Here is a 15,179-nt window from a genome sequence, read left to right on the forward strand (position 1 = left end):
TGGTTAAAACAAAAGTATCCATTAAAGCATAATTATGAATAACTGAAAACATGCTTATCAAAAGAAAAAGCATTAGACCACAAACATATGTGTAGCTGGACAGCATTTTGTCCAAGTCTAGAAGCTGTGATAGGGTAACAACAGAGTGAATGTATTCCTTTAGCTTTTCAAAATTTCTAAAGTTGAAAGAGACAGGGGTGCCACGCTTATGGTAGGAGGACAGCGATGCCTGTGTCTCCATCCTCTTTCTAAGCCATCTACCTCTATCTCCAGGCCTAGGACATGATTGAGAAACGGGTGGGGTGAGGGGACTCTGAACCAAGCAAGGCAAATGAACGAGGTTTCAAGCAGTGTTAACGTGACACCTCCAAGAATGACATTTAACCAAAAAGAACCTTCTGGGAATATTTAAATACCCTCCAAAAAAACCAAACCAGGCAAGCAGCTTTATGTATGTAATGTGCATGTGCGTACAGAGAGAGCGCCACAATTTTCAATACAGAGAGAGAGATATACCATTCCGTTCCCTAACAGCAGCAGTGGCCAACTTTCTACCCCAACCAGCCATCTGGGGCTCAAAGGGAAGGTGTCAGATTGATCGCCAGGGTAGGATTAAATTTTTTTTCTTCTTAAATCCCCTTAACTGAGAAAGCAGCTTGAGCCAATTCTGCTTTTCTCACAGACACCAAAACACCAAGCTATAGTTACACCAGTTCATCTTCACACCCCCAGTGTTTGGGGGCTGGGGAAGGAAAAAGCTTTCCAAGCCGCTCTCTTCCGAGTCTTACCTCCTGGTAGAGGAGCTGGAAGCACAGGCTTAAAGGAGCAGGACTGCCAGGAGAGGAACGTACCCCAGCCTTCTCTCCCAGGTCTCCTTCAGATGAAGGAGGTGGCACCACCTTTCAGAAGCCTCTGCAGCCTATCATCCACTCCAAGTCAGGAATCTTCCCCCCTCCTCTCCTTGCCCACTGCTAAGATTTTCTACACTATTATACTACTTGCACCAGCCTGACCTATGCCAGTTAAAATATCCTTAAAACTTAATTGAGAGACTGATGGGAGGGGAGGAGGCTGTCCTGTCCCAGGATGTACCAGGCGCCTTCCCCCCATGACTTCATTCTCCCCCCTCAGCAATCCGGTGAGTGGGAATGCCCATTCTATAGATGAGCACATTGAAACCTGGAAATGCTGCAATTCCGTGACTGAATCCTTAATGGCTGAGGTTCTCCAAACCACACTGGCTGCTAAAGACCACATTCAACAGAGGAGAAAAGGGCTAGCCGGTTACCTCAGTTGGTTAAAGCACAGTGCTGTAACACCAACGTCAAGAGTTCAGATCCCTGTACCAGCCAGCCACCCAAAGAAAAGGGGAAAAAAAAGAGAAAACAGAGGAGAAGAAGAAGCAGTCAACCTACTGAGCACCCGGGGGCTGCCAGGTGCCTCTACATGTATTCTTTTTCTTATCCTTTTAACAAACTACTTCCTCATCCCCAACCTACAGATGAAAACACTGAGGCTCAAAGTTGAGCCAACTTCCTTCTCATACAGCTTCCTGGTGACTAGGCAGACTTCGGTGCACGTCCCCCCACAGTGACTGTTCAATCATCTCCCCACCCCCACCATTAGATGAAAATGTCCTCCAGGAATGGGACTGTTAACCGAGCTCTGTAGCTCCCAGCCAGGCCTATACCTGACACTATGAAGGCACTCAAGACATCTGTTCTTGTTGGGGGGAAAGGAGAAGGAAACCAGGGTAGGGATACCTCTTGAGGATTTCCCTCTAGTGGGAACACAAGAGGCAGGAGCCTCGTGGCTCAGCTCCTGGCTAAGCCTTAGCAGGAGGCTTAGCATCTATCTTCAGCCCCAGAGTTGGCAAGGTCCTTAACACCCCACACCACAATGCAAGCCCACTTTCTGTCTTACTGTTTTTATCACCCAGACCCTCCAGGAATTTGTTAATGATCAATTCTCCAGGCAGGCACCAGCCTTCCAAGGGGACAATGATCACCTCCAGGAAAAATGGCCAAAAGCAGGTTCTCCATCAATGTATTAGGTTGTAAAAAAAGAAAAGAAAAGGTGGGGGGGGGTCCCCAAAGAAAGAAAGAAAAGCAACTAAGACATGGTGTTTTTGGTATTCTTGGTATTTTTATTGTTCTTTTGTTGGCTCCTCTCTTTGAAGATGGCAGGTGACCGGGGAGGGGTCTAACGAATGAGCCAACCACAGAGACTAGTGCTGAGGAGACTGGTTTCACACTCACTGTCTAGACAGATGTCACAATTTCAAGTTTTGACGGAGGCAGGGGGACGGCTCTTCAGCTCTCAAACCCCTCTGAACCACAGCAGCAGCAGGCAGCTTGCCGTCCACTCTCCTCAATACACCTAGCACCTGCTCCCCACGCTGGTAGGAGGGAGCAGGCCTTTGCAGGTGCATCACAGGCATCTCGGCCCTCCAGTGGCTTCCAGTCTAGTGGGGGAGACTGGCCACAAATGCCAGTGACTTCCAGGGGTGAAAAGAGGTTGAACAAAAATTATATGAAAGAAAAGCTAGTTTCTGAGATGAGAAATTCTGATACTGCCCCCAACACCCCCCGCCCCCCAATAAAAAGGAAAAGGGAAAAAAACTAAGACCAAGGAGGGGAGAGGCCCAGCTTCAAAAAAGTCAAAGTAAAGGTGACACCAAACAGGTTTTAAGCTCCTACCAGAGTGCTGAGGGTGGGCAGTCAGTCAGGATGTGGATGTTGAGTACTGTCCAGGTGCCAAGAACCTGGGGCAGACACAGACACATGCCCTGACTTCAAGAACAGTAGGGGAGGGGGAAGAGAAGCAGAGAGATAACTTCAGTTTACAGAGCTAAGCTCCAAAGCTGTCTCAGAAACTCCAGCAACTAGCACAGTGCCTGGCATATAGCAGGCATTCAACCAGTGAATTTGTGGAATGAATGAAGAGGAGTACAAAACAGGGAGCATTTTACTCCACCTTGGGAGGCAGGAAAGATCTGCTGGGAAAATACCTTGGAGCCCAGTTGTAAAGGGAAACTTGTCCTCCAAGCAAGTAAAAGGAGCAAGGTGCATGCTGGACAGAGGGACCTGCATGTGCGAAGGCACGATGGCCTGAGGGAATGTGGCATTCATGCCAGAGAGATGGGATGTTTGGTGGGCAAAGGGCAATGACCCCACAGGGCCTCTTCAAGGCTTTGAGCCCAGCTAGGGAGCCTTAGACTTCATCCCGAAGAAGAGGAGAGAGAGCCCTCAAGATTGCAGGCACTGGTGCAGCATGGCCAGGCTTGCATTTCAGAGAGAGAACTCTGGCAGCAGTTTCTATTCATCTCAGTGCTCCCAGTTTCCAGACGAGGAAACTAAGGACTTGAGTGGGGCAATCACTTGAGGTCAAGTGGCTGGATGGTGTCCATCCTGGCTTCTGTCCCAGGGCTCCTTTCACCACACCCTGCTACCGTCCTGAGAGCTCTCACTGCATTATCTTAATATTCCACAAATGCTACAGAGGCTCTTCTGGATGAGTCTGCAGAAACAAGTAGTGCAACTCTTGGGCCAGAGCCCTGGGAAGGCCTAACCTGTCTGAGCTTCAGCTTCCTCCAGTGGAAAATGGGGGAATCGATGCTAAACCTAAAGAGCTGCTGTGCAAATCAAATGAAGGATGTGCAAACTTCAGCACAGTGACTTGCAGATGGTAAGCCCTCCAAGGATGACTGACTAGTATCACTCACTCAAACATACTCAAGTGTCTACTACGTGCTGTTCTGGTAATTAACAGCAGGATGAGAAAAAGGGAGCTGAAGTTCAATAGGATCAAAATGTAGAGAATGTCCCCATGGTGGGGGACAGCGGAGTCCGAGCCCACAGCCTTATGAAGTAGGGGGATTATGAAGTATGAAGATTTTGTTCATTGCTTTATTTCCTGAAGATTAAAAACAGAAAGATGTTTGGGAAAGAGATAGGAAAAACGGAATGCATACTGCTCTACCCTGTCCCTCCAAAGCTTCAGGACTGGGAAAGGCGTGGGTCTACCTGAAATCCAAGGCTGCAGGTAGGAAAGGGGAGGGGCACAGCTGTGGCCCTGGTGTCCAGTCTTTCCAAGGTCCAGCTTATGAGATCACTATACAAGAAGGTTCTGGATTGGTCTCAAGTCTCTGCTATTCCTCTTATCCCTGCCTGGCTGCTGGGACAGGCAGACCAGTCAGGAGAGTAATACTGTACACAGTTGCAGGTACTAAACAGTGTTGATGTGGACTAAAGAATCCCATGGATCTGAGGTACTAAGGGTCCAATGCAGCACTGCCAGGGAAGTTTTGTGGCATGGGAAAACAGAGGCTTCCATGGATTGAGGTGTATGTGAGATGAACAAATAGTCATGGCCAGTAGCCACCAGCATGAACAATGGCCAGCCTTCTCTGATCTGTGCTCACTGCTAAGCTTATGCCCCTGGGTCAGGAGGCAAGCCCCCCCTGGATCCACAATGTAGCTTGTTCTTCTTGCTGCCACTATCTAATGATTCATCTGGCACCTAAATTCAAGATGCCACCTACCAAATTCCACAAGATAATGGCCAGGCCAAGTCAAGAAGGAGCATGGGGTGTACGCTGAAGAGATGCAGGTGAGGCCCTCCTCCCCTAGTTAGAGCAAAAGTCAGAAAAGGAAGAAACAGCTATGGTCTCCAAGAAACAAGTCAGCTGTCTCCCCGCCCCCCCCGCCCCCGGACACCACATCCCAATCAACGAAGCGAGGTTCAGGTAAAACCAGCAACCCACTTATGCCTCAAATGTTTAAGTCAACTGGCATTACCAGGCAGCCTTTGAAAGTCCAACACGGTGCCTGACATAAAGTAGGCACCCATACAATCGTTGGTTGCCCCCAAACTAGACAGGCACCTGACTGGGAGGCTGGGAATAAGAAGCCAGAATCCCTGCCTTCCAGTACAATACTGATAAATAATGACTTACACTCCACGGTCTGTTCACTGAACCCTGACCTATGATTTTCAAGGAGCTCAGGAGGAGACTCCAAGATCTCAGGACAAAGACAAGGCAGAGATATTGTGAATTACTAAGACCTTCCTTGGGTGGGCAAAGGAGAGAGGTAGAGGGTCCTTCACCCTCCTCCTTCCCAGATCAAGCAACCAATGGTCAGCCCTTAAGCAAGTCAGTTAAGCTCCCTCAGCATCTAAAACTGTTTCAATTGGAAAAGAAAAAAATCTAGGCCTCCAAACTCTGTCTTGAGGGCTTAATTAGCTTTGTAAATGGCCAGGAGATGCACAGATAACAGAGACCTCTGCCAAAAAGGGGGGAAAGAGTAAACTATTCAAAGAAACAGAGAAAATCCATGCCCCAGCCCCCAGGCTTCTTGAATCCCAGGATCCCTCTAGCAGGTGGGGCTGAGAGTCAGGCCCTAGAAACCAGTTCCTCCAGCAGGGCAGGATGCCAAGGCATCCTGCTGGAAGAAGGCTCCCCATCTTCTAGCCTCCTGTCCCAGCCTGCTTGCCAGACCCTGTCCCAACAGGCAGGCAGGACTGCTTCTGGCCTCACCTCATCCTGTGATCTGCCTTTAGGAAAGCAGGGAGAAGGCCCAGAGGTAGTGGGTTCTTGGCTGGGAAAGCTCAACCTTAGATTGCAAAAGCCTGGATTCCAATGACTGCTGAATTCCCACCTGTTCTGGAAATGAAAAGAACTGACGAGAGAAGGAGCAGAAGGATCTGACCCAGAGAGACTCTAATGAACGACTCTGTTCCTACCTGTAAAGTGAAGCTGCAAAGCCTGAGGGGAGGGAGATAGGGAACTATCCAAAAAGAGGGTCTTCCCCCTTCAGGCTAGGACAGGCCCAACCTTAGGAGGAGGTACAAGTGGGGTGCAGCTATATCCTGTGTGCGACCTCCCTTGTAAGACTTACCAAGTATCATTTATAGAAAGCCAGCATTAGTAGTATCCTAAGCATTTTACAAGAATTTTCTCATTTAATCCTTGGGCATCCTTAGAGAATGTGTTTTATCCCCATTTCACAGATGCAGGACAAAGCTGAGAGGTTTAGTCTGTTGCCTGAGTTCCTGAGGTTAGTGACCAAGAAAGCCCGTGTTTCACACCCGGGTCTGTCAGGCTCCAAAGCCTCAGCTCATGGACAGCATCTTCTTCCAAAAAAAGGAAGCTCTGGCCATGGAAACCAGAAGTGGAGATGGAGTCTTTCAACAGTCTTCAGGGGTATGAAGAAAGTCCCTTTACAACAAAATCCCTCTTCAAAAATCAGAAGAATCAAGGAAGGGGTTAGTCCCTTCCAGACGTCCTTGACGGAGCTCCAATGCCCAGTTCAACTGCTATGCCATCAAGAGGCCCACTGCAGTTTCTGTAGCCCCTCCTGACGACAGTCCAATCCCTACCCTAGAACACTGTTCACTCAGTGATCCCACAGGTCAGAGCAGGATAAAGGAGAGCAACCCCTCAAGACTGACGTCCATCCCTGGGATGCACCCTTGCAAGCCTGCAAGGCTGAAGCTTTACCTGACCCCATGGCATTCCATCACCAAGTCCCCAGCAGCAGGCCCGCTGGCGAGTGAGGGGAAGAGAGAGCCGGCCTGATTTACAGAATTTACCAAATGGGTCCGTTTTTCACCACGTTCCAGTCCTTTTGGGAAAACTCCAGGTTTTTAGGAGTAGATTAACAGCAGGGAGTTAATGGGGCAGTAATATATCCTGCCTGAAATTTTTTGAAAAGTTCTGTGTCGAGGTGTCCAAGTCCAGTGGCCCCACTGTAATTTAGTGTGCCAGCCCCCGAGAACAGGCAGGTCCGCTACGTCAGTAAATCTGCTAAACGAGGCGGTTTCTGGAGGGCGGTTTTCAAGATATATGGCCTGACGTGTTGCCAAACTTCCCGGCTAGCTGAGCCCCCAGTGTGAAGACAATGGGAGAAGTCAGTCAGAAAGCAGCTCCGCTCTACGGACAAGGGAAAGCCCAACCAGCAGCAGCCAGCAGCAGCCAGCACTGGGAGCTGAGCACTGTACTTCGGTTTGCTGGCTTTCTGCTTTGGTGGGAGAATGAGTTCAAGAATAAAGAAACTTGACAGCACAGCCAAAAGAGAACTTCAAGAGCACCTACTGCAGTTCCATTTTATGAATGGAAAAACAGAGCAGTCAAGTGTCTGGGACCATGACCTGGTACTAGCATGGGGGTTCACCCTAGCACTGACTGCCCAGTACCTTTTGGTATTTTAACCACACCCCTGCCCACCTCTCCAAAACCCAGCCAGATCCCTCAGCCTAGGAATGCACTTTTCCCTAAGAGCTATGATAACCAACAAGAGGGTTTGTGAGCTTCTGATCACACAAGGAGAAGGCAGGAACAGAATCTTCCTCCTCGAAGCCCAAGTATCACAGGACTTAACAGCTTCTGTGGGATCTACAGACACTGCTGGAATGAATGAAGACAGGAATCGGAGGCTGGAAGCCCTCCTTTCTGACACACCCTGCGGGAAAAGGTCAGACACACTATACCAAAGCTTTCTGTGGGCCAAGGCTTTAGGGATGCAACATATCCGATCACAATCACTCCTCCCAAGTGAAATACTCCCTTATTTTACAGCTCCCGCTGATGTAAAATCCGTATCAGATCAATTACGACGCCACCATTCCCCATTACCTTTGCTAGGGGATTCAATTATTGGATTAATTTATAATCTGCCTTTCTAGTTGTTTTTTGCCTATTGCTCTCTTTATACTAAAATCACAAGTAAGTAGAACTTAATCAAATAGTCCAAAAAGGCATTTGAATTTGGCTTGACTGCTGACGTCAATTCATTACATGCGTTACTGTTTTTTCTCTAGTTCCCTCCACCCTCCTTCTCCTCATTTTGAAATCCCTAGAACCAAACCTCTTATCTGTGGACTTAACACAGTAGCAAAGATAATCAAAGGGAAAATCCTGCCTGACATCAGGGGATTGTGCTCTCAGGTGGATTTCACAGGCAGGACCCACCCCCAGCAGCCTGTGACACCTTCATGCAATGGCTTAGTGAGCATCGGCTGGAAGTGGGCACGGTGGGCTGGGTGCTAGGAGCAGGGTCCCTTTCAGCAGGAATGGTGGTACTGGTGGCGGCAGCAGCAGTTCAAACTCTCAAATCTCCCTCCTGGAGCTCAGGGTAATCTGATGATCACAGCGGATAATTAGAGTCTCTTATCAAAACAATTAGCGGATGAATGAACAGCCAGCCCCATCTCTGACACAACTGCACACAGTGCAGCAATGGGGGGGGGGGGGGGGGAGACAGAGGCAGGGGAAATGATGAATTCCAGCCCCCACCATCCTGCCCATTCCAGGGACAACAGGGCTCCAGCCTCACCTCCAGCTTTTCCACATCTGCCCAGAATGCCCTCCCACATCCCTTCCCCTTTTTAGCCAGGTCAGCCTCCTTTTTCCTGGGTACCTCTTCCTACTCTGTAGAAACCAGACTTTCCCTCCTCCCCACAGGAAGGTCCCGCCAGCCGAGCTGTTCCTCTGCCCCGCAGCACTTGGTCATAGCCCTCTGACCCTACGTTCACTTTCTATTTAACTAGGCTGGGATGCCCTGGGCAGAACTCAAAGCTGTTACTTTCCACAGCTTGTGGCACCTCAGAGGGCTCCAGAAACGTGTGTGGAGTGCACAGCGAGCCAGGCCGCCTCTCCCACTCCCAGCCACACTCTGACTCTAATAAGCTTTGCATGGGAATACCCAGGCGGTTCTACCCGGTGCCCTCGTCTGCAATTTCATTAGCTAATGTTTATAATTCAAAGCTCCTCCATCATTTCTGTGTCTCCCCATCTGTAAACAGGTCTGTGGATCCGATAGCATTTGTTTCCACCACTGAAAATACACAAGGATTAGCCAGAAAGCCCTTTGGAAACATAATCCTAAGTAGCCCAGACCATGAGGTGGTAACGATTTGTGAGAAGAGCCCAAAAGTTGGTCCTCCCTGTTTGGTTTGTGGACCTAGGAAACGGGGCAAAGGGAAAGGGGGCAGGGGATGCCCAGGATGTCTCTGGGGTTTTCAAGGACAGGCCACGCAGGGAGGAGCCGAGCCTGCTAGTTTCCAAGCAGCGACTCAGACACTTGGGGTTCGGGGCATGTCATCTTGGTCCCAGCCTCTCTAGGAACTTACCCCAGTGTCACACTCAAAAGTGATATGTTCTGGGTGGTGTTCTGAGGGCATGGAGTGCCCCTCCCCCACTTCCTAATGCTCAACAGAAAAGGGAGGGAAAAGGAAAGAAAGAGGAAAGAAAAAGGCAGGGGCCAGAGCAGAGTTCTCCATCTGCTTTTGTTTTCCACTGTGTTCCTTTCAAGGCCCAGGATCTGCTAAGCCCCGGAAAGCCATGGCATCATCTGTCCAGTTCCCCTCTGCAATCTGCTGCCCTGCCTGCTCCTGACAGACATCAATCACTCCGTAATGTGCTGACCTCAAGGCTCAGGGGATGGAATTTTCAAGTCAAATGTAGCCGTTAACATAAATAAAGCATTGCCCTGGATTTCTTTCTTTCTCTCTTTTAAAAAAATGATTCTGCAGCTGCTGCTGGGGACTCAGTAGGCAACAAAAGTGAGGGCAGACAGGCAGAGTGGAATGGCAATTCTACATTTCTGAGTCATAACAATTACCATGTTGTGATAAGAAACATTTTCTACTTGAATTTTCAAGTACCAGTTTTCCTGTTTTGCAATTGTCCCAGGGGAGAAGGATAACAAATTCAACAGGACTGAAGGCTACAACTCAACTGTCCTGAGCGAGGCAGACCCCTGGATCCCTTCCCCACCCCCACCCCCATGCCCCCTCTAGCTGGGGCCCACTCTGCATCTTAAATAAAGCAGTTGTCCTTTAAGCACATTTACATGCAAACGACTTCCATATACCAAATATAGTTCTGTAAGCCAGCATTTATTTTTAAACAAGAAGAAGAGTCTCCCATAATAAAGCTCATGATAAATGTTATGATACTGAAAATGGTTTTAGGGGAAGAGGAACAGCAACTACAGGGAGTGTGGGAGGAAAAATGGGGACTTGATCTCACACCCTGACAGATCCCATTCGGAGAGGTATACCCCACCTCTCACCCTTTCTCCCCACACTCTGAGTAACAGGCCCCAGCAGGGGTATAATGAGTATAGGAAAGGATCACGTTGTCCAGTGTGTTTGCAACACCAAAGGGATGGTCCCCAGAGATATAACTCCCAGATCTGGAATAGGGCAGGTGGCCCTACACAAGCCAGGTATCTGTTAGAGCCCTGCTCCTGTGTTAAAACCTGAGCCCCGGGGCCGAGCCCGTGGCGCACTCGGTAGCGTGCTGCGCTGGCAGCGCGGCGATGCTCCCGCCGCGGGTTCGGATCCTATATAGGAATGGCCGGTGCACTCACTGGCTGAGTGCCGGTCACGAAAAAGACAAAAAAAAAAAAAAAAAAAAAAAAACCTGAGCCCCGGGCCGGCCCGTGGCTCACTCGGGAGAGTGTGGTGCTGATAACACCAAGGCCACGGGTTCGGATCCCATATAGGGATGGCCGGTTGCTCACTGGGTGAGCGTGGTGCTGACAACACCAAGTCAAGGGTTAAGATCCCCTTACCGGTCATCTTTTAAAAAAAAAAAAAAAAAAAAAAAAAAAAAACCTGAGCCCCTGAGTCACCAGCATGGCCCACCTGAGGCAGTAGGTTGAGGTGACAAAAAGCTCTGACCAGAGGAAGGGATACCTGTCAAGGCTCTGGCCCTGGCTCTACTGCTGATCTTCTGTATGACCTTGGCCAAGTCACCGCCCTCTCTGGGCCTCCATTTCCTCACCTACAGAACAGCGAAGGCTAGCCCAGGCCTGTGCATGAAGCTCTCCCAGAGGCTTTCCCTGAGGCAGGACACTGCTTTGTCCACCATAATAGTGTTTTGACATCTTCACTCACATCTTGAAAAACTCTGGGTTCTTTCAATTCCTTCTGGGAGAAAAATCAACAGCGAGGTTGCCAGGGTATCTTTATAAAAGCTACACATAGTGACAAGATGTAAACCCTACAGACTGATACACCCTCCAGTGGCATCTCCCTCACCTGTGGCTCAACACCCACCCGAATCTTAACTACACTTAGTAGGGGCCACTATCCCAACCTTGAGAATGAAGTGCTGGCCACAGACACCACGAGGCCACAGGCTCCCCTTGCACCAGGCCCAACTTCCTTCACATTACACTGGAGCAGGCAGCCGGGGCTTGCTGTTGCAGGGGCTGAGCCTGCATTTTCCTTTTTTTGATCCTCTGGCTAGGGGGTTTTCGTGGGAAGTAAGAAGGGTACCCTGATGGAATAAACTAGAAGCCAGTGCCTGTTTCAAAGTCCAACAGCAAGTTCCAAAAAATATCCTAGAAACTCTCTGTATAGCTTTACCAGCCTCAAAATAGGGGAAACAAACATACCTCCCGGACTTCTGAAAGGAAGGGCATTTGAGTCTATTCCCCACCAAAACTCTGCTCATGGAAGAGAGGTGGACAGAACATCAAAGGCAGAGGGAGGAGGGGAGGGAACAGCCTGTGACCCTGAGGATGAATGATATACTTTTTTTTAAAGGGCTTATTCAAGGCAGACACATTAAGAAGGCTGCATATTTATCTTTCTGACATTTTAAAATATGCTGCAAAAAGCTGAATCTTAAATCAAGGTGCATTTTAAAGGCATGTTAGTCAGAAACAAAACTGCTTCCTTTCTTCCTTCAAGAAGCATGCCTGCCAAGGAGCAAGGATTACTGCCTGTGATAAGTCTCAGCCTCCTGCACAATCAATACTGAGTTATGTTTTGGGAGGTGGCAAGAAGGCTGGCCGGGTTGGGTTTCGCAGCCACACGCAGCCCATCATCAGGGGCTCTGCCTCCTGCCGCAGCCCCTGGGCTGGGTCCAGGACCCCATGCTACAGGGGAGCTGAACAAGCCTCAAGGAGACCACAGGCTCTGCGAGGGATGACCAGAAAAGGACATTTCCCCGACCTAATTCAGGGATCCAGCTCCCCATCAATTGTTCCTAGATACACAATCTTAGGCAGGGAGACCCCAGCTTCTTGGGAATCTGGATCTCATGGCAGCAAATGCTCAACACAAAACAGCTGTCCAGCTGTACCCCTCCCTGGCTGGCTGTCCTCCTCACCCCACAATTCACGTTAGGTTACTAGGGCTGCATGCGGTAGGGGAGAGGAACACTACTGGATTGCTTTTTGGGTAGATTTTAGTCAAATGTCCCATAGCCGGAGGGAGAGTCTTCAACATATACCCAGGAGACCACACATCCTAGACATTCCAGGTTTACACTCGCTGCCCCAGCATACTGATGAACTGCGCCGCATGGCTATAAAAGTAGCCTAGTTGAGAAATTATATGGTCTCCTAATATACACACACTGGAGCCTTGAGCCCAAGGAGAAAACGGACCTGCATCAATGCCCCCATGGCAGCCCCCAAAGCAGAGAGCAGAGCTGAACACATACGGGAAACTTTTCTCAAGGCCTCTCACTGCTAGGGGCTCCACATCAGACTCGAGCCAGAGGGAAACCTGGGCCAAACTCCACTGTCAACAGCAAAAAGCAAAAATCAATAAACGTAACTGCCACCACCGCAGTGGGAGGGCTAGCCCAAGGAGCACTGTACCAGGCAAATGAGGATTTCTGGTAATGAGAGGGAAGTATTATCAGCACCCCTTAAAGAGGGTGACATGTAGTTCAGCCTCCATGCAGTTCGGCTCCAAATACCTCCAAGTGCCTCCTCCATCCAGTCCTGTTTTATTCACCCTGTGGCTACCAAATTCTTCCTGGCAGTGAATCTAACATACTACTATGAATCAGCCGACTAGCAGTCCCTAGGGGCAAACAGGTACAAGGGAGACCCCTTGGTTCGCGGTGGTCCTCCTCTACCATCATTGGTCATCGCTTCTCTAGGTGGCTCACTCACATCCCTCTGGACACTCTCTGTAAGATTTGAACAGTGTTACCTGCCTGTCACTGACAAGGTGAGGGCACAGGCTCTACCTGCTGACACAGCCCAAATCTCAATACAACCAAGAGCTCGAACTTTGTGCATCGTAAAATTCCTTCCATAGCCTAACTCTCAAGGACATATCCGTCCCAGAAATTCCTCAGGACGGGCTCCCACCCATGTCAAAACCAGGCAGCAAAGAGATACCATTTTCAGAAAGCCACTGCAGGCCACCTTGAAGACTCTGCTGCCTCTCTGGAGCACTCCACTATGAATGGGGAATCACCACCCTAAGTGGTGGGGAGCAGGGTTCCTGTAATGCCTGTTACAGCATAGCCTGGAAATAAGTGAGGAAATGGCTAATTATAGTGTCACTGAAGGCACTGTTAAGTGGTTTATTAAACTTTGTAAAGAAAAATCAACATCCGTCATTGCACACACTTTTATATACATTAAAGCACTTAAAAATTTCTTCACCCCAAGTTAGAAATAAAAGTTTATACATTTGTATGCTGCATAAGCGTATGTGCTGACATAATAACCTCCACATGTAAAGTCATCTATATAGAAAGAAAACAGCTATATGCCTGGTTGGAGAGACAAAGGCATATTATCTGGATACAGGCATGCTATATTACAGAAGTGTGTGCACACACGCACACATACATCCTTGAACCAGATGCCCAATCATTTCCAGATGCTGCAGTCTAGGATATCCTTTGTGAAGGAAAAGGAGAAAAAAGCTTGCCCTTCATGTCCAGATACTTGGGTTTGAGTTACATGAAAAAGGATTAGTTCAGAAAATAGTACAACTTCACAGCCAAAGCAAAAACCAAAGAATGAAAACCACATAAACAACCAACACAACGGTAAGACCGAAGACAGTGACGAAAGGCCCCAGGCTTCTGGTTTTCCTCCAATGCCCCCTCCCTTCACCCCCATACCTGTGATCTCACATGGAGTGGAGTCTCACAGGTCTAATAACAGGACTGGAGTTTCTCTCATGACAAAATCCAGTGGCATCCAACCCAGGGAGACGACACCAGATTTGGCACTTGCCTGTGCCCAGCTGACATCCCTGCCATGCCAAGCAGCTGCAAAGCCCGTCTGCTGACACATCCACCAGCAACCTCTCTACCCTGGGCGGTCGCCACTAAGGAAAAGCAATGTCTGTATTCACAGCACTGGTGCAGAGAAAAAAGTGACAGAGAAAGGGTCAAAGATGGTGAGGTCCCTTGCCCCAGTTGCCTGCCAGCACCTAATGCCAAGTGTAAATGCATGCCTGCGCCTCCCAAGACAGGGCCTTTCCCACTAGTCCAGGCTGCCTGACTTTCCCTAGAGCCTCCAACCACAGGTCAGCGTGGCTCTCACACACTTTTCATGAAAATCACCACCAGTCACAGACCCATAGGGCAGGAAAGTCACTGGAGGTTATCTAGTCTAAATCATCTTATCTCCCAAATGAGAAACCAGGGCTCAGAAAGGTTAAACGACTTGCCTAAGGTCACACAGCTCATAAGTAGAAGAGCTTAGACTGGATCCCAAAACCACCGAGCTAAGTCCACGTTCCTTCCACTAAATTCCAGATGCTGCTACCAGCTCCCAGGAGGCAACGGAAGTGGTAACTGGGATAATCAGCTATTGGTGACCACAAAAGGCAGCAGGAGCAGTAGGTGAAAGGACACCTGCATGGCAGTCACAGTCACTCGCGTCAGCCCTGCAGGAGAAACAGCAGTAGAAACAGATGCAGAGAAACTGCAAGTGGAAGTGGGGCTGCTGGTGGGGGTGGGTGTCATCATGGAATTTTGAGCCTTAGACCTGGGTTCTATTTCTAACTCTGCCACTGATGACCTGAGACACCCTGGCCAGGTCAAGCTGTCAATCTGGGCCTCATTTCCTCATCTGTAAAATGAAAGGGCTAAACAAGATGTTCTCAAAAGCTCCCTCCCCTCTCCATTTCAAGTCAGCTTCAGGCTATACTTCTTGCTAGTTATGTGGCCTCTAATAAATCCTTTCCCCTGTCTGTGTCTCATCCCCTGGCCTTAGACAAGGCTCCCAGGTCTCCTTGCCAAGAGCTCCGAAGTCATGTGAGCCTAAGGGGTCCCCCAATTGCCCTGGTATTGGGAGAAAGACCAAAACTGGCTGACTTGTTCCCCTGCCCCACAGCCAAAGCTGCAGTTCGACAAGGGCCCCAAGTGGGAGTCTAATGTGCCCAAGAGCCAGGCTGAGGGC

General features: G+C 49.2%; 1 protein-coding gene across 5 annotated transcripts in view; it reads right to left on the reverse strand.

The window, feature by feature from the left end:
• Positions 1-15,179, reverse strand: part of SSBP3 (single stranded DNA binding protein 3) — a 157,778-nt gene that overhangs the window by 75,588 nt on the left and 67,011 nt on the right. The window contains exon 1 of one of the 5 annotated variants that reach the window (XM_063106584.1): positions 13,892-13,928. The exons of the other annotated variants lie outside the window; for them this stretch is intronic. The gene's annotated coding sequence lies outside the window, so the exon portion shown is untranslated. Of the gene's footprint in view, positions 1-13,891; positions 13,929-15,179 lie in introns of those variants that run through there. 5 annotated transcript variants of the gene reach the window in all.

This window comes from Cynocephalus volans, chromosome 8 (genome assembly GCF_027409185.1).
Source record: "Cynocephalus volans isolate mCynVol1 chromosome 8, mCynVol1.pri, whole genome shotgun sequence".
Lineage (NCBI taxonomy): Eukaryota > Metazoa > Chordata > Mammalia > Dermoptera > Cynocephalidae > Cynocephalus > Cynocephalus volans.